The sequence below is a fragment of the Nycticebus coucang genome, chromosome 5 (assembly GCF_027406575.1).
Source record: "Nycticebus coucang isolate mNycCou1 chromosome 5, mNycCou1.pri, whole genome shotgun sequence".
Taxonomy (NCBI): domain Eukaryota; kingdom Metazoa; phylum Chordata; class Mammalia; order Primates; family Lorisidae; genus Nycticebus; species Nycticebus coucang.
This window is the reverse complement of record NC_069784.1, coordinates 37,635,160-37,661,068: the sequence shown is the minus strand read 5'-3', so window position 1 is coordinate 37,661,068 and position 25,909 is coordinate 37,635,160. Positions and strand designations below refer to the sequence as shown.

At 37.9% G+C, this 25,909-nt stretch overlaps 1 protein-coding gene across 3 annotated transcripts in view; it reads left to right on the top strand.

Moving 5' to 3' along the window:
• Positions 1-25,909, top strand: part of VAV3 (vav guanine nucleotide exchange factor 3) — a 427,744-nt gene that overhangs the window by 333,381 nt on the left and 68,454 nt on the right. The gene's annotated exons all lie outside the window — the stretch shown is intronic.

The window sequence follows — 25,909 nt, the reverse complement described above, 5'->3', positions numbered from 1 at the left end:
TACTCAACTGACATTTATTGAAAGACTAATGGCTACCATGCACCATACTTAGGATAAACTGTTAAATAATTCATGATCCTTTACCTTGTGAAACGTATATTTAGGTGGGGAAGAAACAAAATTCATATCTAAATTGTGTTCAGTCCAGTAGTTTCCATAATAGGAGTTCAGAAGCGCAGGGGAATAAAGGCATATATGTGCTGGGAAAGGCTGGGAAAATGTTCCAGGGATGGCACTTGCGGGGCCTGGAATGCTCAGAGAACCCCGAGCAGGGCCCTGCATTGTGGAAGCACATGGTCTGCTGGGCGAGCAAAGCGTGTGTACATCGAGTGCATGAGAGGGAGTGGCAAGGCAGGGGCAGCTTTGTGCGTGTCCCAGAGCTGCCCGGTGAGGGGGCTGGGCAGGCCTGAGCTCCAGCCAGCTTTTCTCAGGGCCTTGCGAATCCTGGCCTGGGAAGGTGTTTGCTCACAGCAAGGAGCGAGAGCTTTTTCTTAGCCGGAATGTGCCATCTGCTTGCCAAGTCTGCCCAGAGGCAATGCTGGTTCCAAGTCACATAAAAGTGCCGTGTTGACAGGAGGTGCTTTGGTGGCGAGCAGCTGACAGGACGTGGCTGGAGAGTGCAGGGTGCCAATGGTGTCCATAGACCAGGAATTTTGGACTTTAGTTTTTGAGGCAATAAGGGTGTCATTGAAAGACTTTGTTCACCACCACTTCTACAAAAAACAAACAAACAAAAAAAACCTTTCATTAAAAAATTCTTTTTTTTTTTTTTTTCATTTTTATTTCAGATTAATATGAGGGTACAATTAGGTTACAATGTTTGCGTTTGTGAGGTAAAGGCCCTCTTGTAGGTGTGTCTCACATACAAGAGGTGTGCCATATACTCCTATTGTGTCCATTAGATGGGAACACACCAATCCCCCTCGCTCCTCCCCACTTTCCCCTTCTCGAATTAAATTGAATTTTTCTTTGTGTGGGTATGTATTAGTTTCTCTACTGGCTGAATTCATATTAGTATTGAGTACATTGGATACTTGCTTTTCCATTCTTGTGATATTTTACTAAGGAGAATGTTCTCCATCTCTACTCAGGTTAATACAAAAGATGTAAAGTCTCCATCTTTTTATGGCTGAATAGTAGTCCATGGTATACATACATATACCACAGTTTATTAACCCACTCATGGATTGACGGGCATTTGGGTTGATTCCACATCTTGGCAATTGTAGACTGAGCTGTGATAAACAATCTGGTACAAATGTCCTTTATGATAAAATGATTTTTTTCTTTTTTTTTTTTTTTTATTAAATCATAGCTGTGTACATTGATATAATCATGGGGCATCATTCACTAGCTTCACAGACCGTTTACCAAGTTTCACATATACCCTTGTAAGTCTTACATTTAGGCCTCTTTGCCTGCTTTCCCTGGCAACAGGAGCCTGTTTGCTGTCTGGGAGAAACGTGTCCTGTTTGGTAAACTTTCTTACTCTGTGGACCTCTCTCCCCTTCCTCAATAAACCTTGTCCCATGCTTGCCTAAAAAAAAAACAACTAACATATAAAAAAAGAGATGTTAGCTATATAAAGGTTGGAAAGTCCAAATATACAGAAAGTTCTCATCATTTTATACACCTCCTATAACTATTAATAACAGTGTGACCCATGTCTTTACAGGCTTTTTTCTGTGCTTTGGTATACTGTTGAAAAAAAAAAACAAAAATGATGTCTTACTGCGTCCTCCGCTGTTTTGCAACTTCCCTTTTCTCTCCAACAACATATTTGAACACTGTCCCTCTGCCCCGAAACCTTGATGAGATTATGTTGTCTTGTCTTATGCGTCCATAGCATTTGCAATTTTTCTACATAAAACTCATAATGCTTTAATTGTCTGTATAGTTTTTCCTTTTCCCTGGACTGTCTGTTGTGAGGGCAGAGGAAACCTGTTTTATTTATTATTTTACTATCATTCTAAGCACAAAAGAAGCATTGGGTGGGTTTTTAAGAAAATTTATAAACACCGGGATGAATGGTTGCCTTAGGAAAAGATGAACAAACAGCAGCTGAAAGCTGAAATACCAACAAATAAATTACCTCCCAGGGTCTCCTTTACTTTGCAGCCTTAGTGAATGATGTGTTTCATAAAAGGGGAAATGGATATAAAGTGACAGTTTCAGTCTGTTAGAGAGGGGGCCTGGAAGGCTTTTGGTCTCTGGTGGCCTGGTGTGTATTTCCATTTTTCTATGAAGTAATAGATGAGTGTCTAGAGAAAATGGCACATGAGTTAGTTTCTTTTCTAGTTACCTTGTGTCAAAGCCAAGGGAGCCAAATCTTGAAATGCCTTCCCACTCACTTGGGATAATTAAGATGAAAATATCAATTACATAACTCAGTGCAGCAGAAAAGAAGCCTTCCAGTTTAGTACCCTGAAAGGGGTATTCACAGTTGATGTTGATGCTGTTATTCAAAGAATAACAGCTATGTGGAAAAGGTCTGCAAAGTAGGGAATCCCCCTTTCTAAGGATGGCAGAGTTCAACATGCTGTATTCTGGAACTGGATAAGAAAGAATGGAATGGGAAAGAAAAAAGACACGTAGTGGGGAAAGAACTGAGTAAACAGGAATCAGACTATCTGAAGTGCACTTTGGAGATGCCCAAGAATTTTCCGTAGTAGGAGAGCTTTCCCTCCTACATGGTGGTATTTTAGAAGCTTCCTTCTGTGTTGAGGTGGGGGAAAGTGTTTGCCCTCTTGCATTAGGTGGTGTTCTGGTGGTTTGTCAACTCAGAGGATGAGGACGGGGGATGGGAAAGGTCTACTTTAGCCCTCACCACGCTGCTTGTTGTTTCTTATTGGAGGCTTCATTACCTAATCAATAGATGTATAGGAAACGATTTGCGTGTTCCAACTCATCTATGAAAAGAAACTCTGGGAGAACATGAAGAACAGGTAATCGCGTGTCCCTAAGACCCGACCTAGTAGCTGATGTATGGGGGAAACCCAGTATTTCCCAAAAGATCTGACTAAATCGGGATACATTTCTGTAGATTCCAAGAATGTTATGTAAAAACATAAAACATTATATTTGTGTACATATATAGTTATATAAAAATAAAGTGTTTCTTCGTAAAAAGAACAGTCACATTGTCAGTACTCTTGAGTAAAGAAGAAACTTTGAAATCCCAGGTGGTTTCCTTTTTGGACATTGTAAATTGCTGGCATCCATAGGATGCTTAGAAGTGTTAAGTGGTCCTTTTTTTAACAGGAACATCTGTAACCATTTATTTATTTACAAAAGTGAATTTCTTTGATGAGTTTATCTAATTCCCATTGTGCTTATGTATAGTTGTGAAGTAACTAACCAAACCATTTATTTCATAGCTATATGTTAATAGTTTTATATATTGTACATACTTCATTGGAGCCACTTGCTTGGACAGGAGTGTTTTTCCCATTAAAAAAGAGATGTGGAAGTATTGTGCCCATTAGGGGGATTGAGGGAAAATGATATTTAATGAAATGTTCATGTCATCATCTAAATTCTATATCAAAATCAAAACTGAGCTCTGAACTAAGGCCTAAACCACAGATTTCCCATTTATATTTCTTTTGTGTGGATGTACTAATAGCAGTTAGTTAGCAGTTTCTCTTGAGTGAATGTACTAGTAAATAAAATGATTATTTAAGTCGGCAGTTCTCAACCTGTGGGTCACGACCCACAGGAACTCTATTAAAGGGCTGTGGCATTAGGAAGGTTGAGAACCACTGATTTAAGTGCTTCAGTATTTTTACCAACCCATGAAGCACCTGCAAATATCACTGAATAACGAGCATGAAAATTCTGTTTAAATATTCATTTCTGTTTCATGTGTACAGTTAATAGAGCTCCCATCAGAAGGCATATTTCATTAATCCCAGAAAATATTTTCTCCCAAACTTTGCATTGAATTGCGTGTTTCATTCTGCCTGTACTGTAGCTATATGGAACTTCAGTTGACCTCTATAGCAGTGTCATACTAGATTAGAAGCAATATGTTCAAGGTTATATGAATCACTGTGGTGTCCAAGAGAATGTATACCCACAGGCAACTCTCGGGACAAAATGTCAAGAAGGATTAAGTTCTTGTATATAACAACTTTTAAATATCGTTTTCCCTCAATCCCCCTACTGGGCACAACATTTCAATATCTTTTTTTCTTAGCCGGCTTCTTACATAGCAACTCATTATTACCTGAGGTAGACAGACAGAGAAAAGGTAAGAGAATAGCGGCCATGAAATTTGAAATTCTGCTTAAGAAGAAAAAAAGGTTCTTATTTTAGGCTATGACCTTATAGAATTAGCTCATATTTCTCACCTTTATGCTCTATTGACCTAAGCTTTATTAAATTGTTTTATTTCACGAGCTGAAGTCTTACTTGAATTGTTCAAGAAATGATTGTGATTATCTTGCCTGAAAAGTGTTTTGTTGGTTATGCTGAGTTTGGAAGTTAGATTTGTATGCAGGAGTAACATTAACTCATTTTATCCTCTCTTACTGAGAGCATTATCGAAAGACTGTCACAGGTGGCCAGAGATACGGAGAAGAGAGGGCATCACAGGCAGTCCAGGAAGCTAAGATAATTTCTATTTTTCTGCATTTATCTTTTTATTAACCTATAATATGTGTACATATATGTGGGAGTATATGTGAGAATTTGACATATTCATATAATGAAATCAGGGCAATTGGCATCACCTTATTATCTTCTCTTTATCCTAGGAACATTCACATTGTTCTCTGGATATTTCGAAATGTACAATAGATTAATGTTAACTATAGTCACCCTATCTGTTGAACACCAGGTCCTATTTCTTTTATCTGACTGTATATCTGTATCCATCAATCAACCTTTCTTCATGCCCCCTAGCCCCACCTCTACCCTTTCCAGCCTCTAGTTCCCACCAATCTACTTTGTCTCTTTATGAAATCCCTATTTTAGCTCCCACGTATGAATAAAACATGAATGTTAGTCTTCCTGTGCTTGGCTCATTTCACTTAACATAATGACCTCTAGTTTCAAATATATTGCTGTAAGTGATAGGATTTCATTCTGATTTCTGGATGAGTAGTGTTCCATATATACCATACTTTTAAAAATCCATTTATCCACTGAGGGACACTTAGGTTGAATCCATACCTTTGCTGTTGTGAATAATGCTGCAGTAAATGGGGGTGGGGGTAGGGGGTGGCTAGGAATTCCCTTTGATACACTGATTTCCTTTCTTTTGGATAAAAACCCAATAATGACATTGCCAGATCATATGATAGTTCTCTTTTTAGTTTTTCATTCTCTTTTTAGACACTCCATTGCTAAAACGTCATGATGTTTTTCATAGCAGCTATACTAATTTAGTTTCCCACCAGCAAGGGTTCCTACAAGGGTTCCTCTTTCTCTGCATCTTCACCAGCACCTATTAGTCCTTGTTTTTTCTTTTTTGTTTGTTTGTTTGATAAAAGCCTTTTTAGCTGGAGTGAGATAGTATCTCATTGTGGATTGGGTTTGCATTTTTCTGATAGTTACTGATGTTGAGCATTCTTTTGTGTTGACCATTTGCTTATCTTTTCAGAAATGCCTATTAGATCTTTTGCCCATTTAAAATCAGACTTTTTTGTTATTGAGTTGTTTGAACTGCTCATATATAGCTTATTCTCTCTAATATGTTCCATTTCTGTATCCCTATAAAAATATCTGATTTTTAATTACTATACTTTTTAGTAATTATATTGAAATAAAAAAATTCTTTTTTGAGATTGCTTGATATTGTAATTAAACATATGTTTTCTTATTTTCGCAATATTTCAAGGCATTAGGGACATCGGACCTAAGTTACTTATCCAATTTAGGATAATATTAATATAAATAGTTTGTTACAGAAAAATGGTTAGGTATACCCAGGGAATAGTCGAACATCCATTGATCCATACCATGTGGTGGGCATTTTTCTAAGTGCTTCATATATATAATTATTCACAGGAAACCTCCTTAGAAGTGTTGATATCTCCATTGTTCAGACATGGAAATGAAGTTTCCATGGGATTCAACCTTAGGTCTATTTGCTACAAAGCCTGTGGCCTTGACCACATTCCAGGGGTCCTCAAACCGCAGGCCACATGAGGTGGTGTGATTGTATTTGTTCCTGTTTTGTTTTTTTACTTCAAAATAAGATATGTGCAGTGTGCATAGGAATTTGTTCATAGTTTCTTTTTTTAAACTATAGTCTGGCCCTCCAACGGTCTGAGGGACAGTGAACTGGCCCCCGGTTTAAAAAGTTTGAGGATGCCTGTTCTAAACAAAGGCTACAAAGCCTTGACCACACGCTAAACTGCCCTCTTAAGGCTCCTGGCCATAATTTGCTATACACACAAAGAGGACTTGTTGCCTTCAACCTGGGTGACTTCACCTTGTAAGTGGCTCATTCAAACCTGAGCCTTCTCCATCTGCTGGACATTCACACATACATTTCGCCTTTAGTGACCTCTGCCCCAGTCTATTTCAGACATCATAATCTCTACAGCCATAACCCCAGCTGTGAAATCACTGAGACTCGCGCCATTGCTAAACCTTTAAATTACTTCACTTATTCCCTCACTCCCTCCCCCTGAACACAGACACCTCCTGTTCCTTGACCCCTCTGCTGCCTTTCTATTAATTAGCCCCCTATTTGTTTACCACTTTGCTTCATCAGCTTAGATTCTATTTCCCAACATCTGAACCATTCTTTTGCCAGTATCTGAATCAACTTGCCTTTGCTCATTATCTAGCAGGACTGCAGAGTCCTGCTGCAGAAAGTCATTATTTACAAAGACTTATGCCTCTTTAAATGTGGTGTCAGTGAGATGCCCACCCCATGTCTGTCTGATGCTTGCTTATACTCCAGTGCCAGTTTGCTCTTCTCCCCTCTCAGGTCTTCTCTGAGCTTCCTGGTGCAGGTGTCTCTGCTGCCTGCTTTCATAGCAACTTGTCTGTGGCTGTCACAGCACAGTGGTACAAGGTGGGAGGGCGTGTTTACTCCCTCTCCACTAGAAGCCAAACTCTGCCAGGGAGAGAATTTATGGCTCTCACTTATTGTTGCCTCCCTGATGCCTAGCTTATTTCATGATTAAATGAAACAACCAAGAATAAGTCAAGGAACCAACCAAATCTATAGATAAATAAACAAATATTAGCCAGGCATGGTGGCTCACACCTGTAATCCTAGCACTCTGGGAGGCCAAGGCAAGTGGATTGCTTGAGCTCAGGGGTTCAAGACCAGACTGAACAAGAGCAAGACCCGGTCTCTAAAATAGATAGATAGATAAAAATATTTTAAACATCTATAGGCTCCAAAACACTGTGTTCAGTAGAAAGTACTTGTAACTTCAAAATGCCTTTAAGTTTGTCATCTCAGTTTTGTGCAAAATTGTCTTTTTTGGTCTTGGTGAAATATGACAGAAACAGATAAATTCTATAAGGATATTTCTATTCAAATGATCAAAACCAATTTGGAAGTGGAAAGCTTTAATATAGCTTGTATGCTGGAGAAGAGTTTATGATATTTCACCTATTTGGTGACATATTCCCCAGACATTTCTTAGAATTCAAGATAGAATATACTACTTCATTTGCTTAGGTGGACACTCTGAGTTGGTTTTCAATTTTGTGTTTACCTCCCCTTTAGATGTTTAATTAACTTGATAACAAAACGGAAACTACTTCAATAGTTTATATTTCTTGTTAAATCCAAGTGACTTTAAGAGAAAATGTCATAAATTATTAAATCCTTAAATATAATTGGAAAAAGAAATATTAACTTGATTTTATCACATACTTATTTTTTTTAAAGTTAGCATTCAACTTTCACTAGATCAACATTTCTCCTGAAAATTAAATCACTCATTATTACCAAGTTTTTAGCATATGCCAAGCACCATGCTAGGAGTTAGTAAAACAAAGATGAATTAATTATATTGTTTCTGCTTTAAAGACAAAAATCATTATTTTGTAATTTTATAGTGGATAAAAAGTATTTTTACTATATAGAGGTGAAAAATTTTGCAGAAAAGAAAATAGGAATTCTGCCATCACCAATTATGCTTCTTAGCTTCAAGGGGCAAAATGTGATATTCTTATTATTGAAACCTGAAAAAAAATACTGCAATTAGGTTTTTCAAAAGGCTTGCAGCCTCCAAGGTAGACGGGAATGAGGGACTAAACAAATGTTTATTGACTTTATTGGACACAGAGTGTTGCTCCACAAAGCCAATGTTCAAGTGCAGATTTCTTTCCAGCACAAAGTTATACCTGCTTTTTTGTCATACTTGATTTTAATCAGCCCTTTTTGCTGTGACTTCATCCATGTTAGGAACTTATATCGTAAGAATTATATTGGCACTTATTAGTTCAAACTACATAAATTGCCTTTTTGATGGAGAAAAAAAAGAAAAAAGCTAACTCCTGTGGCTCAACCTAGTACATATGATGGAATTAACAACGGGATCACTGGTGAGGAAAGAGAAGTTTTTTGTTTTTCTTTATTGTTGGGGATTCATTGAGGGTACAATAAGCCAGGTTACACTGATTGCAATTGTTAGGTAAAGTCCCTCTTGCAATCATGTCTTGCCCCCATAAAGTGTGACACACACTAAGGCCCCACTCCCCTCCCTCCTTCCCTCTTTCTGTTCCCCCCCATAACCATAATTGTCATTAATTGTCCTAATATCAAAATTGAGTACATAGGATTCATGCTTCTCCATTCTTGTGATGCTTTACTAAGAATAATGTCTTCCACGTCCATCCAGGTTAATACGAAGGATGTAAAGTCTCCATTTTTTTTAATGGCTGAATAGTATTCCATGGTATACATATACCACAGCTTGTTAATCCATTCCTGGGTTGGTGGGCATTTAGGCTGATTCCACATTTTGGCGATTGTAAATTGAGCTGCAATAAACAGTCTAGTACAAGTGTCCTTATGATAAAAGGATTTTTTTCCTTCTGGGTAGATGCCCAGTAATGGGATTGCAGGATCAAGTGGGAGGTCTAGCTTGAGTGCTTTGAGGTTTCTCCATACTTCCTTCCAAAAAGGTTGTACTAGTTTGCAGTCCCACCAGCAGTGTAAAAGTGTTCCCTTCTCTCCACATCCACGCCAGCATCTGCAGTTTTGAGATTTTGTGATGTGGGCCATTCTCACTGGGGTTAGATGATATCTCAGGGTTGTTTTGATTTGCATTTCTCTAATATATAGAGATGATGAACATTTTTTCATGTGTTTGTTAGCCATTCGTCTGTCATCTTTAGAGAAAGTTCTATTCATGTCTCTTGCCCATTGATATATGGGATTGTTGGCTTTTTTCATGTGGATTAATTTGAGTTCTCTATAGATCCTAGTTATCAAGCTTTTGTCTGATTGAAAATATGCAAATGTCCTTTCCCATTGTGTAGGTTGTCTCTTGGCTTTGGTTATTGTCTCTTTAGCTGTACAGAAGCTTTTCAGTTTAATGAAGTCCCATTTGTTTATTTTTGTTGTTGTTGCAATTGCCGTGGCAGTCTTCTTCATGAAGTCTTTCCCCAGGCCAATATCTTCCAGTGTTTTTCCTATGCTTTCTTGGAGGATTTTTATTGTTTCATGCCTTAAATTTAAGTCCTTTATCCATCTTGAATCAATTTTTGTGAGTGGGGAAAGGTGTGGGTCCAGTTTCAGTCTTTTACATGTAGACATCCAGTTCTCCCAACACCATTTATTGAATAGGGAGTCTTTCCCCCAAGGTATGTTCTTGTTTGGTTTATCAAAGATTAGGTGGTTGTAAAATGTTAGTTTCATTTCTTGGTTTTCAGTTCGATTCCAAGTGTCTATGTCTCTGTTTTTGTGCCAGTACCATGCTGTCTTGAGCACTATGGCTTTGTAGTACAGACTAAAATCTGGTATGCTGATGCCCCCAGCTTTATTTTTGTTACAGAGAACTGCCTTAACTATACGGGGTTTTTTCCGGTTCCATACAAAATGCAGAATCATTTTTTCCAAATCTTGAAAGTACGATGTTGGTATTTTGATAGGAATGGCATTGAATAGGTAGATTGCTTTGGGAAGTATAGACATTTTAACAAAGTTGATTCTTCCCATCCATGAGCATGGTATGTTCTTCCATTTGTTAATATCCTCTGCTATTTCCTTTCTGAGGATTTCATAGTTTTCTTTATAGAGGTCCTTCACCTCCTTCGTTAGGTATATTCCTAGGTATTTCATTTTCTTTGAAACTATGATGAAGGGAGTTGTGTCCTTAATTAGCTTCTCATCTTGACTGTTATTGGTGTACCAAAGGCTACTGACTTGTGGACATTGATTTTATATCCTGAAACATTACTGTATTTTTTGATGACTTCTAGGAGTCTTGTGGTTGAGTCTTTGGGGTTCTCTAAGTATAAGATCATGTTGTCAGCAAAGAGGGAGAGTTTGACCTCCTCTGCTCCCATTTGGATTCCCTTTATTTCCTTGTCTTGCCTAATTGTATTGGCTAGAACTTCCAGCACTATGTTGAATAGTAAAGGTGACAGAGGACAACCTTGTCTGGTTCCAGTTCTAAGAGGAAAAGCTTTCAGTTTTACTCCATTCAGTAAAATATTGGCTGTGGGTTTGTCATAGATAGCTTCAATCAGTTTTAGAAATGTGCCACCTATGCCTATACTCTTCAGTGTTCTAATTAGAAAAGGATGCTGGATTTTATCAAATGCTTTTTCTGCATCTATTGAGAGGATCATGTGATCTTTATTTTTGCCTCTGTTAATACGGTGGATAATGTTTATAGACTTGCGTATGTTAAACCAGCCTTGCATCCCTGGGATGAAGCCTACTTGATCATGATGAATGACTTTTTTGATGATAAGCTGTAATCTATTGGCTAGGATTTTGTTGAGAATTTTTGCATCTATATTCATGAGTGAGATTGGTCTGAAATTCTCCTTTTTGTTTGGGTCTTTTCCTGGTTTTGGTATCAGGGTGATGTTTGCTTCATAGAATGTGTTGGGGAAGATTCCTTCTTCCTCACTTTTTTGGAATAATTTCTGCAGTACAGGAATAAGCTCTTCCTTGAAGGTTTGATAGAATTCTGGAGTGAAGCCATCTGGACCAGGGCATTTTTTGGTTGGAGGAAAGAGAAGTTTTGTTCTCATTGTCCTGGAGGAGTTTGTCTGAATTGAAGAACAAGAAATGCATAAGTGAAATGACCAGATTCCATCCAAGAACTCCAGGAAAAGGCTGAGTTGACTCATGGTTAAGCTTAGCAGTTTTTCATGGTGAATAAAGCTAGTGAGAAATCAGTGGTTTGGTTTTAGAATTATGTGGCACATTAATATATTATGTGTTATATTCAGGGGCTTTTATAAGCTGTAGGTACGTATCAACTTTGTGCTAAGTGTCACTGCTGTTTTAATTGAGAAATGAGACAAAAGGAAAAGTTCTATTTCTGTGTGTCCTTTTTGTGGTCAAGCCTGCTTTCACCAGAGTCACGGCCTTCCGCATAGTGTGTAATTTCTTGGTACAGTTTCTTATTATTTTAACATTATATTTTTCTTTGCAATTTATATTTTAATAATTTATTACTTTTGTATTTTTATTATACCCTTAGCAACTAGCTGCCATTTCATTATTATTTATCATGTGATTAGAAGTCGCTGTATGTCTAGTCATTGAAATGAATGGTTTTCAACCTTTTTTTGGTCTCACGTCACACTTGAACTTGTAGTTAAATGTCCATGGCACATTGAAATTATGTTAATCAAAGAAAAAAAAGAGTAAGAAAAAGAATATATTTACCGTGTCTTGAACTTCTTTGGAAAATAGTTTAATTAATGATCTTTAAAATTTTTCACGGCATACCTAAGATCCTAAGATCTTTGATTTAAATAGCTTATTATGCCACATTCAAACAAAAGGAAGCCATAATTTTGATATATGAAGTTGATGAAAGAAGGTTTTTTATCTAGAAAAATTATGAAATGCTAAAAATTTGGGGAGAAAATTAAGCTAACCATAAAGAAAGTAAGAGGGAAAAGGGAAGAAGAAGGTCAGGAAGAGGAGCAGTTTTTAGATTGATGGAGAGGGAGGCAAAATATTAAGGTATTGAAGGACAAAGAAAGGCCAATATGATTCCTAAAATCGACATTCCACCTACATTTCAAATATTTTAAATTAAAAAATTGTAGATGACTAAAGTTTATAGGTTTAATACCTTAAATTTTAGGTATTTCCAATCAGTTTATAGGAAGGAAAGAGAATCTATATTTCCTATATGATAATTCCAAGGATGTAAAGATTTTGAAATTAAATCCCTAAACTACCTATAATAGTCTTAAGGATTTATTGTTGGTTATACATCTATCATGTTTAATAGAAAATTTGGAATCTGTTTTTTTTTCTAGCTTATTTGGGAAAAGGTAGTGATTCATTATTAAAATCTGAAATAATCATGCATGGCCTTTCCCTGATCTTCCCTTATTTTTCCTCGTCATTCTAGGATTCCACCCTTCTTCGGCGACAGAGTGCTCTAGGAAAGATTTTTGCTTTTAGCTAGTTGTATGTGACTAGAGCAAGGTTGTCTCATATATAAATGAAGATGTTTGACTAAATGATCGTTAAGAACCTTTTTTGATATAGTCACTGTGCCACACAGGTGTGTAGCATTTTCATTGCCAGTACAGTTGTTCAAAAGAATACATAACTCAGCATGACTTCTGTTATCTTTCGCTTTCTTATTATAATGTTCAAAAGAACTGTTCCTGAAAAGCAGCGGTTCTCAACCTATGGGTCAGGACCCCTTTGGACTGTATTAAAGGTTCGCAGCATCAGGAAGGTTAAGAGCCATTGCTGGAAAGGGACAGTTTTTTCAGCTTGTGTATACTCTCAGGTAAATATGTTGGTTGTTGATCTGTGGCCCCAGTGAAAGGAAATTTAAACAAAAATTTACCACGTTAAGTGAAATACATAGTCCCCCTCTGAAACATTGCTGGTTTGGAGTAATAGTATACATCACTTGGATTTTAAACTAATAAATGTATATACTCTGCTCACGTCTGAATCCACGTGTGTAACTAAGTGATTCTATCAGACTTTAATTATTTATTTTTCACTTAAAGAGAAAGGTCAGGAGGAAAAATTCAAGGTAAACTATAGGAAAGAGACTCAACCTTAGAGTTACTTGTTAGAGATTGTGATGACTGTGGGTTGTCAGAGTTTGAAAGTGAACTCATTAAAGTTTACAAAAATGGAGCAGGTGGGAAACTCTTCCCAGGTAATATTTATTTTTAGGATAGTGCCATTTTATAAACAAGAGGCTGCTCTTTTACTTTTCTTTAGTCCCAGTTCAGAAGTTTATTACGGAAGAATGTTCGTAAGAAGGGTAAAGAGATTGTTCAGTTTATGTACATTTGCATATATTAAAATGTAATAATAAATATTTTGGTAGTTGGTCTCTGACCTCAGGGCTTCCTAGCCTCTGTTTTTTTTTTTTGAGACGGAGTCTCACTATGTTGCCCTTGGTAGAGTGCTGTGACGTCTTAGCTCACAGCAACCTCAAATTCTTGGGCAAGTGATTCTCTTGCCTCAGCCTCCCAAGTAGCTGGGATTACAGATGCCTACCACAATGCCAAGCTATTTTTTTGTTTGTTTGTTGCAGTTGTCATTGTTGTTTTAGCTGGCCTGGACCGGGTGCAAACCCACCAACCTTGATGTACGTGGCCAGCGCCCTACACACTGAGCTATGGGCGCTGCCCCTAGCTGCTTTTGTTTTAAAAATTAGCACATCCAAATGGTGGTCAAAGTCATTTCTGTTCTCTGAAAGTTTGCCAGCCAGGAATACCAGCTACACATATTCTTCATTTTAACTTATAAATCAGTAAACTGTATCTGCACATTTCTGAATCTTTTGGAAATGCATCTGAATATGCTTTCTGCCATTTAAGCAAGAGTATCACGGGAAGGAGCGAGGTCAAGAGAAAAGAGAAAAACAGAAAAAAGAAAGCAAATAATTGAGTGTCCAGGAATGGCAAATGTTGTATTTTTTTTAACATAAATGATACAGGTCACCTAATTGAAAGTGTACTCAGGATAAGGATAATTTTTTTAAGAGATAGGGTCTCACTGGGTTGCCCAGGCTCCAGCGCAGTGCATGATGATAGCTCACTAAAGACTCTAAGTCCTAGGCTCAAGTTATCCTCCTGCCTTAGTCTTCTGAATTGCTAGCAGTATAATGCCTCACTACACCCAGCTAATTAAAAACAATTTTTTTTTGGAACTATGTTGTCTAGGCTGGTCTCAAACTCCTGTGCTCAAATAATCCTCCCAACTTGGTCTTTGAAAGTACAGGGATTATAGGCATGAGCCACTGTTCTCAGCCTGGATAAGTATAAATTATTAAGAGAGTCGTTAATAGGGACTTTTAAGAAATATACCAGTATTAGCAATTTTGCATATTAAAGGGATTTTTATTTCATGCAATGTTTCCGTTACTTGTAGCATATTGATAGTGGATTAAAAGCACAAATACAGTTTAAAATCAAGGCAAAACTAATGATGAACTGGTAGTTTGTTTCTATAAAACCAATAAGAAGTGAATATTTATATCATTAAAAGTTCAATTTGGTTATGAAAATAAATATCCTACAGGTTTAGGCACTAAAAATGTGTCAAAAAGGAAAGCAGAAGAGACAGATACTAAAAAAGAAACAGTTGACTATATGAATTACAAGTCCATGATGTGAACAGTTTTACCTGGACTTTGTTGTTCAGGGTATTTAAGCAACTATAGAAGGTCACTATGGCTGAAAACAGCGAGCAAGTGTGAGGCTGGAACAGTGGAGAGTTACTGGGGGAGAAAATATAAGGTCTTGTAGGTGATGGCCAAGATTTCAAATTTAATTCTAAGTGCAGTTAGAAGGGTTTCAAACAGGAGAATGTTATTATATAATATATAGTTTTTTAAAAAAATCAGGCTGCTGTGTACAGGTTGGTCAAATGTTATAATAGTGAATGAGGAAAGTCCCATTAGAAAGACAGTGCTTGATCTGGTAGGTGGAAGTGAAGGTGAGAAGAAATGGTTTGATTAGAGAGAGCTTTGAAGGTATAATCAAGAGTGTGTGTGTGTGTGTATACACACATATGCACAGTGTTCTTGGAAGGATAGCCTTTGGAGAAGAAGGATCACTACCTTCCGTTCTTTCTTTCTTTTTTTTTTTTTTTTGTAGAGACAGAGTCTCACTTTATGGCCCTTGGTAGAGTGCCGTGGCATCACACGGCTCACAGCAACCTCCAACTCCTGGGCTTAAGCGATTCTCTTGCCTCAGCCTCCCGAGTAGCTGGGAGTGCAGGTGCCCACCACAACACCCAGCTATTTTTTGGTTGCAGTTTGGCCGGGGCCGGGTTTGAACCTGCCACCCTCGGTATATGGGGCCGGCGCCTTACCGACTGAGCCACAGGCGCCACCCTACCTTCTGTTCTTTCAAAAAGCAAAGAAAACTTTGAGATAAAGAACACAATCTATGTCACCAAGGTGGCTGATCACAGTCTAGTATGTATAAACTCTGTACCAAGACTATGGGTAGAAAGTACTTTTATGGTCTGGTATGTATATTTTATACTAGCTAAATGAATAATATCAGTGTATTGAGTAATACTGAAACAATAAGCATGAATTTTTAAAGCTGTATATATTTAAAACACTTCATCCACACTTAAGGAAAGGTTGGTAGGTATATTAGTCTGGTCAGGATGCTACAACAAGAGTACCATAGCCTGGGTGGCTTACAACAGCAGTTTACAGTTTTGGAGCCTGGAAAACCCAAAATCAAGGTGCCAGCAGATTCAATGTCTGGTGAAGGCCACTTCTTGGTTCATAGATGGCTGCCATGTCACTGCATTTTTACATGATGAAAGGGTGAGGGAAATTTCTAGGGCCTCTTTTATTTAAGGGGCACTAATCCCTCTCATGAGGGTTCCATCCTTATAACCTAATTGCCTCCCTCGGGCCTCACCTCCTAATACGATCACATTGGTGATTAGGCATCAACATATGAATTTGTGGGTACATAAATGTTGTCTGGCAATAGATTTCTTTGCAGAAATGATATTTGGGTCTTAAAGAATAAAAGGAGAAGTTCAGATGTTTTTCCCCTTGAGTTGGAGGCTAAGCAGTCTGCTGTGAAGACAGTAGTAAGTATATGTCAGGAAGAAAGTGGAATGTCTTAATGAGAACTTGACCTGTTCAATAAATTTCAAATAATTCATCCAAATGAGTGTTGGACAGTAGTAATAACATGGATCAGACTCTCAAGACTGCATATATCATTTTAAATTTTATCCATTGCTTTCATGCAGTGTCACTGGCCATTTTCTGTCCCTTAAGTACTTTAAGGGGCAATTTCAGTTTCAGAGTCTTCATGTTTATAGTTCATTTGCCTGTTTTTCCTCCCAAATGTCTACTGCCTCCTCCTCAAGTCTTAAATCCTGACCTGATTGATCACCTTCCCTTCAATAAAGCACCCCCATCCCACCTATGCCCCAGCCATTCTCTAATCCAGTATCTTTTAATAAAGGGTTCTTTACAATACTTATATCTAATATTATTACATTTATCTACTTTTGTGTTTGTCTCCTCCACTAAAATACAAGCTGTATGAGAGAGAGACATGGTCGGTCTTTATAGCTGCATTCCCGGTGGGTAGGCCAGTACCTACAGATATTTGTTGAATAAATGAATGAACCCATAGAACACAGCAGGACAATTAGGTTACTGTAAAGTGTCCTTCGCCATTTTTATTTTTACTATTACTCCTTAGATATCCTTCATGAGTGGATCATTAAAGGCTTTTTTTGGTTGCAAGAAAGAAATATGGTTGGTTACTTTGAAGGAATGGGGGTTTATGCTCAGAGGGTAAAAACCAGCCCAGGAAATCATCTCCATTGTCACTCCGGACCTCAGTGCTTTCCAAAAGGGAAGAGTATTACAGGCTTTCTGGGAATCTTTCCAGACTAACAGTACTGAACAACTAGTGATCCCAGTCATCTTTTCTTCTCAGAAGTCAGAAATTATTGTTCTCTGCTAAGTTGTGTATCTGCCACCTGCTTTCGTGTAGTGAAGGAGCAAATGTGATGGTCTTGATTGTAATTTTTCAATAAGGACTGCTCCTTTGGAAAGTCTCCCTTCACCCCCTCCTCAGCTGGAGTTCAGCCTGTTTATTGCAATCTTTAGCTTATTCACCATCCCTGAATCACTTGGGTGTGGTCAGAAGAACAGAATGGTGTGGTTTAAGTGATTATACATGTAGCCACTTGCTCACACATCCACAAAGCTGCGTGTAGACTTGTCAGACTTTGGGAGTTCCATAATTTTTTTCACTATTGTGATTTTTTTCTTTTTTTAGGTTGAAGGCTTTTGAGGTTTTGTTTTTAGAATATACCAATGGGAGTTATCACCTCTTTCCTAAGATTCACTTAATCTTGGGGAGCTCTTGATTGTTCACCACTTGAAGGAGAGTTTTCCTTCCCCCTTTCCAACTTCCCAAGATAATGTAGAACATCCAGTAGGGATTCAGATCATCCTGAAAGACACAGCAGCCGTGTCGGGAGGTGCCTTCTCTGCACAGCCTCATTCCCTGGAGGTTGCAGAGGGTAGTAGCCTATAACCCAGTAGTAGCTGGGAAGATGGAACAAAATACCTACGAACTGCGTTTCAGTTCAATTTTTGCTTCTAACTGTTTGACTTTAGACTATTTAACATTTTGGTTATTAGGGGGGTTTGTTTGTTTGTTTGTTTTTGATTTTTTATTTCAGATTAATATAAGGGTACATACGATTAGGTTAATTGTGTTTGTTAAGTGAGTCCAAGCTGTAGTTGAGCCCTTCACCCGAGAGGCTTGCCCTGTGTCCCCTACATTATACCTGATAGGTGGGAGCTTACCAAGCCCCTCTCCTTCTCCCTTTCCCCCTCTTCCCTTTGCCCCGCTTCTTGAATTTGTGTTTTCTATTGGTGAGTGTATAGATGTTCATCTACTAGTTTCTTATTAGCATTGGCTACATGGACTGCTTGCTTTTCCATTATTGTGACTCTTTACATAGGAGGATGTTCTCCACATCCTTTAAGCAAATACAAAAGATGTAAAGTCTCTATCTTTCTTTATGGCTGAATAGTATTCCCTGGTATACACATACCACCGTTTATTGGTTTGGGTTTTGAGATAAAGAATCTCCCTCTGTTGCCTGGTCTAGACTTCAGTGATGTCATTCATAGCTCATTGGAACCTCATACTCTTGGGTTCAAGTGATTCTTCTGTCTCAACCCCTTAAGCAGCTAGTGCTACAGGTGATATACTATATAGAAAATTTTTTTTGTAGGGACGGGGTCTCGTATTGTTGCTCAGACTGGCCTTGAACTCTTGAACTCCTGGCCCTGAAGCGATTCCCCTGCCTTGGCCTCAGAAAGTTCTGGGATTACAGTGCGAGACACCATAAAGCAGCAAATAAGGTGATTAGACTGGGTGCCTGAGTTCTTTTTCTATCTTTGAAGAAAATGATGAGATAGCTCAGAGCTGTGTTGCTTAAACTGAACTCATATCCCAGAAAATGGTCCTGGGCTCTGGGCCTACCAAATACATGGCATGTTCTCATAGACCTCTGATCTTATTTAAAGATTTTAGAAAAGTTTTGTTTCTCTAAAATGTACATACACAATAGAATAAAATGTTAAATTGGCATGATTTTAAAGTAACACATGAAATTTTATATTTAGTAGCCTATAGTGTCTTTTTTAGTAAAGACAGTTCAATTCAATTCAATTCACAAGACATTAGTAAATCTTTCACCCTTGATTCACTATTCACTAATACTCCAGTAGGCAGTGCCAAGGAATAACTCGTCAGTGTTTATACAGTTGGAGAAAGGCATCTCTGCCTGATATCCTTGTTTTTAATATGAGCAGTGGCAATGCTGTTTCCTTCATTTGACTCATCAGTGTTTATAAAAATAACGTAGGCTTCTCTGGGTGAAAAAATGTAAGATTATTGATGGGGAGTGTTCCCTTTGTGAACAATTAGTTCTTTAGACCCGTTTGTTTTCCAGCAATTTGCCTGCTTCTGTTAGAGCAGATGGTTTCCCTTCCGAGGCTCCTTTTACTCCCCTGTGAAGACCAACCAGTGAAGGAGAACATGGATTTCTTGGAAAGAGCCCTGTGAGGTGGGACGGGCAGGGCAGCCGCTCAGCCTGCCCCTCAGGACCTGGTGCTGAGATGGAGGACTTGTCAGGAAGGGTGCGGATGTTAATGTAGAGGGTTTTGTTGGTAGTATACCAGACAGCACTTATTTCACCGTGATTTTCTCAAAAGCAACTTTGATAATGGGGGATGCTGGCAGTGATACTTTTGTACATATTATCCACAGGAATAGGATTCCCAAACCTGGCTAGATTGGAAACCACACCTAGGAAATCTGTAGAAAAAATAAAATACATATTTCAGTATTCTACCTAAGACTTATTAAAACAATTTCCTAAATTTTTATAATAGGAATATGCACATAAACGTACATACACACACAAATATAGATATGTACATATGCATACACAGTAGAACCCCCATAGTTGACCACCTTCTTAAGTTGACCTAATTTACACAGACTGGACATGCACCACAGCTACTCAATGTATGGTTGGCCTAGTTCTGTATGTTGACTACCCCCATATGTTGACCAGTTCGTTATAGTCTCTTGGGTGGTCAACTTACAGAGGCTCTTCTGTACTTATTTTTCACTTGACAAGAGCCCAGGCCTGATTATTTTGTTGTCTTTGAGCTTACCTGTCTCTTTACTCAGTGGACTGACTTCAGGCTGTTTGAGGGTAGGAAGCTGGCCTGCCCTTGTTCTGTTCTTTGAAACTGCCATGCCCAGCCCTTTATAGAGTGCTCAAGACATACTCAATGAATGAATGAACTTATTACGCTGATGATCAGTTTCCTAGGATAAACCATCTACATCCTCTGACATCTTGTTAAACTTATTATTTTTTAATGTGGCTGTGTTTAGATTTTAAATTAGTCCTCAGAGGGTGAAAGGCCAGGGTATTGCTAATAGCCCATTTATCTACCAGGCAGCAGTTTCCTAAATTATTGCCTCAGGGAAGCCATTGCATGAGGGTGGTGATATCAGCTTCATGAATAGGTATTAATCTATATTGTGACAATCACTCTCCTTGCCCTGCTTGGAAGATACAGTGGTTGATACTGGTATAATTAGCTATTAAATTCATGGGGAGTTTATGTGAAAATTATCAGTGAATTAGCTAATATCTGGAAAATTTTCCAATAGGATTCTACCTAGAAAAAAAATTTTTTTTAAAGCACATTAAAAGAAAATTTCTTGACACGTGCCACTCTTTTCTTTCTTCCTTTCTTTCTTTCTTTCTTTCTTTCTTTCTTTCTTTCTTTCTTTCTTTCTTTCTTTCTTTCTTTCTTTCTTTCTTTCTTTCTTTCTTTCTTTCCTTCTTTCCTTCCTTCCTTCCTTCCTTCCTTTCCTTCCTTTCCTTCCTTTCCTTCCTTTCCTTCCTTTCCTTCCTTTCCTTCCTTTCCTTCCTTTCCTTCCTTTCCTTCCTTTCCTTCCTTTCCTTCCTTTCCTTCCTTTCCTTCCTTTCCTTCCTTTCCTTCCTTTCCTTCCTTTCCTTCCTTTCCTTCCTTTCCTTCCTTTCCTTCCTTTCCTTCCTTTCCTTCCTTTCCTTCCTTTCCTTCCTTTCCTTCCCTTTCTTCCCTTTCTTTCTTTCTTTTTTCTTGTTGTTGGGGATTCGTTGAGGATACAAGAAACCAGGTTACACTGATTGCTTTTGTTAGGTAAAGTCCCTCTTACAATTGTGTCTTGCCCCCAAAAGGTGTGGCACACACCAAGGCCCCACCCCCCTCCTTCCTTCCGTCTCTCTGCTCTTCCTTTTCCCACCCCTCCTTCCTCCTTTCTCTCTCTGCTCTCTCCTCCCCCACCCCCACCATGTCATTAATTGTCATTAATTGTCCTCATATTAAAATTGAGTACATAGGATTCATGCTTCTCCATTCTTATGATGCTTTACTAAGAATAATGTGTTCCACTTCCATCCAAGTTAATACAAAGGCTGTAAAGTCCCCATTTTTTAAATGGCTGAATAATATTCTATGGTGTATATATACCACAGCTTGTTAATCCATTCCTGGGTTGGTGGGCATTTAGGCTGTTTCCACATTTTGGCAATTGTAAATTGAGCTGTGATAAACAATCTAGTGCAAATGCCCTTATGATAAAAAGGGTTTTTTCCTTCTGGGTAGATGCCCAGTAATAGGATTGCAGGATCAAATGGGAAGTCTAGCCTTGAGTTCTTTGAGGTTTCTCCATACTTCCTTCCAAAAAGGTTGTACTAGTTTGCAGTCCCACCAGCAGTATAAAAGTGTTCCCTTCTCTCCACATCTACGCCAGCATCTGCAGTTTTGAGATTTTGTGATATGGGCCATTCTCGCTGGGGTTAGATGGTATCTCAGAGTGGTTTTGATTTGCATTTCTTTAATAATTAGGAATGATGAACATTTTTTCATGTTTGTTAGCCACTCATCTGTCTTCTTTAGAGAAGGTTCTATACATGTCTCTTGCCCATTGATATTTGGGACTGTTGGCTTTTTTCATATTGATTAATTTGAGTTCTCTATAGGTCCTAGTTATCAAGCTTTTGTCTGATTCAAAATGTGAAAATATCCTTTCCCATTGTGTAGGTTGTCTATTCGCTTTGGTTGTTGTCTCCTTAGTTGTATAGAAGCTTTTCAGTTTAATTAAGCCCCGTTTGTTTATTTTTGTTGTTGCAATTGCCATGGCAGTCTTCTTCATGAAGTCTTTCCCCAGGCCGATATTTTCCAGTGTTTTTCTTATGCTTTCTTTGAGTATTTTTATCATTTCATGCCTTAAATTTAAGTCCTTTATCCATCTTGAATCAATTTTTGTGAGTGGAGAAAAGTGTGGGTCCAGTTTTAGTCTTTTACATGTGGATATCCAGTTCTCCCAGCACCATTTATTGAATAGGGAGTCTTTCTCCCGGTTTATGTTTTTGTTTGGTTTATGGAAGATTAGGTGGTTGTAAGATGTTAGTTTCATTTCCTGGTTTTCTATTCGATTCCAAATGTCTATGTCTCCATTTTTGTGCCAGTACCACGCTGTCTTGACAACTATGGCTTTATAGTACAGCCTAAAATCTGGTATGCTGATGCCCCCAGCTTTGTTTTTATTACTAAGAACTGCCTTAGCTATACAGATTTTTTTTTCTGGTTCCATACAAAACACAGAATCATTTTTTCCAAATCTTGAAAGTACAATGTTGGTATTTTAATAAGGATGGCATTAAATTGGTAGATTTCTTTGGGAAGTATAGACATTTTAACAACGTTGATTCTTCCCAGCCATTTGTTAATATCCTCTGCTATTTTCTTTCTTAGGGTTTCATAATTTTCTTTCTTTCTTTTTTTTTTTTGTAGAGACAGAGTCTCACTTTATGACCCTCGGTAGAGTGCCGTGGCCTCACACAGCTCACAGCAACCTCCAACTCCTGGGCTTAAGCGATTCTCTTGCCTCAGCCTCCCGGGTAGCTGGGACTACAGGTGCCCGCCACAACGCCCGGCTATTTTTTGGTTGCAGTTTGGCCGGGGCTGGGTTTGAACCTGCCACCCTCGGTATATGGGGCCGGCGCCTTACCAACTGAGCCACAGGCGCTGCCCCATAATTTTCTTTATAGAGGTCTTCACCTCTTTTGTTAGGTATATTCCTAGGTATTTCATTTTCTTTGAAACTGTGGTGAAGGGAGTTGTGTCCTTAATTAGCTTTTCATCTTGACTGTTATTGGTGTATACAAAGGCTACTGACTTGTGGACATTGATTTTATATCCTGAGACATTACTGTGTCTTTTGATGACTTCCAGGAGTCTTGTGGTTGAGTCTTTGGGATTCTCTAAGTATAAGATTATGTTGTCAGCAAAGAGGGAGAGTGTGACCTCCTCTGCTCCCGTTTGGATGCTCTTTATAAAATCTTCCAACAAAAAATTTCCTGGTCCAGATGGCTTCACACCAGAATTCTGTCAAACCTTCAAAGAAGAGCTTATTCTCATACTGCATAAATTATTCCAAAAAATTGAGGAGGAAAGAATCTTTCCCAACACATTCTGCAATCCAAACAACACCCTGATACCAAAACCAGGAAAAAAAAAAAAAACAACTAAAAAGGAGAATTTCAGACCAATTTCACTAATGAAAATTCTCAACAAAATCCTAGCCAACAGATTACAGCTTGTCATCAAAAAAGTCATACATCCATAGCCAACAGATTACAGCTTGTCATCAAAAAAGTCATACATCCAAAGGTTTAATAACCAGAATCCCCAGAGAGCTCAAATGTATTAGCAAGAAAAGAACAAGTGATCCCATCTCACGCTGGGCAAGGGACTTGAAGAGAAAATTCTCAGAAGAAGACAGGTGCATGGCCTACAGACATATGAAAAAAATGCTCATCATTCTTAACTATCAGCTAAATGCAAATCAAAACTACTTTGAGATATCATCTAACTCTAGTAAGATTAGCCCATATCACAAAATCCCAAGACCAGAGATGTTGGCATGGATATGGAGAAAAGGGAACACTTCTGCCCTGCTGGTGGGAATGCAAATTAATACATTCCTTTTGGAAAGATGTTTGGAGAACACTTAGAGATCTAAAAATAGATCTGCCATTCAATCCTATAATTCCTCTACTAGATATATACCCAGAAGACCAAAAATCACACTTTAACTAAGATATTTGTACCAGAATGTTTATTGCAGCCCAATTCATAATTGCTAAGTCACAAAAGAAGGCCAAGTGCCCATCGACCCAGAAATGGATCAATGTATATGTACACCATGGAATATTAGGCAGCCTTAAAGAAAGATGGAGATTTTACCTCTTTCATGTTTGCATGGATGGAGCTAGAGCATATTCTTCTTAGCAAAGTATCTCAAGAATGGAAGAAAAAGTATCCAATGTACTCAGCCCTTCATATGAAAGCTATAACCCAATTATACCCAAGAATATGGGGAAAGGGGAAAGGGATGGGAGGGGAAGGGGGAGGCTGGGTGGAGGAAGGGTAATTGGTGGGACCACACCTATGGTGCATCTTATAAGGTTACATGTGAAACTTACTAAGTGTAGAATATAAATGTCTTAACACAATAACTAAGAAAATGCCATGAAGGCTGTGTTAACCAGTTTGATGAAAATATTCCAAATTGTTTATAAAACCAGCACATTGTACCCCATGACTGCATTGATGTACACAGCTATGATTTAATAAAAAAAAAAAAAAAAAAAAGTCATACATCTTGATCAAGTAGGTTTCATCCCAGGGATGCAAGCCTGGTTTAACATATGCAAGTCCATAAACATTATTCACCGTATCAACAGAAGCAAAAACAGAGACCATATGATCCTCTCAATAGATGCAGATAAAGCATTGAATAAAATCCAGCATCCTTTTCTAATTATAATACTGAAGAGTATAGGCATAGGTGGCACATTTCTTAAACTGATGGAAGCTATCTATGACAAACCCACAGCTAATATTTTACTGAATGGAATAAAACTGAAAGCTTTTCCTCTTAGAACTGGAACCAGACAAGGTTGTCCTCTGTCACCATTACTGTTCAACATAGTTCTGGAAGTTCTAGACATGTGTGCTTAATGGCATTCATTTCAGATTTGAAAGAAAATCTTGTTTCATGTACCCCTTTTGGAAACACTTCTGTATTGTTTTGGGAAACTCTAGTACTCCACATACTCACATGTGGCTTAAGTTTTATTTAACCAGAACTCAAGAGTACTCCTGGAGTATAACCATTATTTTAATATTCTAATTCTTCTGTGTGTTAATTCCTCATATGTAAAGATGGCTGGAGGATCTTGTCTGATTTAAGATCAAGTACGATTACTAGTGTGGACAGAGGACAAAGGGCAAAATTATCCACAAGTTTTCTAATAAGGATATAGTTAGCTATACAAAAAACATTTGTTGCAGGGAATAAAACAAACTAAAATAACTAAACATTTTGCAGGAGATACAACTTTGACTTAGCTGTTTTCATCATATTCCCTTAGATAAATATAAAGATAATTGTATAGCTTTGGTTATTTCCAAGATTGCCCAACCTGTGTGTTGAAATTACATAATATTATTTTGCACTCAATTTGTGAAGGTATAATAGTTACGGTATAAATATTCAGATTTTGGTGAGCAGTATTGTAGTTATATTAACATATCCACTGTAAATGCAGTTCTGGAGTGCAAAGAAACCAATTACACTGACAAAGATTTTGTTTTTTCTAAGAATGAAGTGGCTTTTTGGGATGACTTATGAGTTTATAATGTAAAAAAATGTATTTTTTTGGTCTTTTTTAAAGGATAAACTTTTATTTGCACTTAGTGTCAATGAGGAAACCTACAGTTCTACTTTTATAGTTCATGATGTTTTGCATCTCAGAATCCTTTGGAATATGGTTAGCGAAGAGAAAATATGGATGGCATTTTTTAAGGAACCGAGGGATTTTGAGCATGAACAAATTTTAAAATGCTAATCTATAAAAGGGAGATTTGCTGCTTTCAGCATAATTCCAGATGGAAGGAGGCAGGTTAATAGAGAAAGGTTGCATAGAGAGAGATTTCTGAATAAGTTTCTGGAAGACCTTTATAATAAACTATATGCAGCAGTGACTCAGCTGTCACAGGGACATGTGGTGACTGTTCTGGACATTTTTCAACAGAGGTTAAAACCTGTCAGCCATATTTTATAAGAGGAGAGGAAAACTTAAATTAAAACTAAATGGCCATTCAAA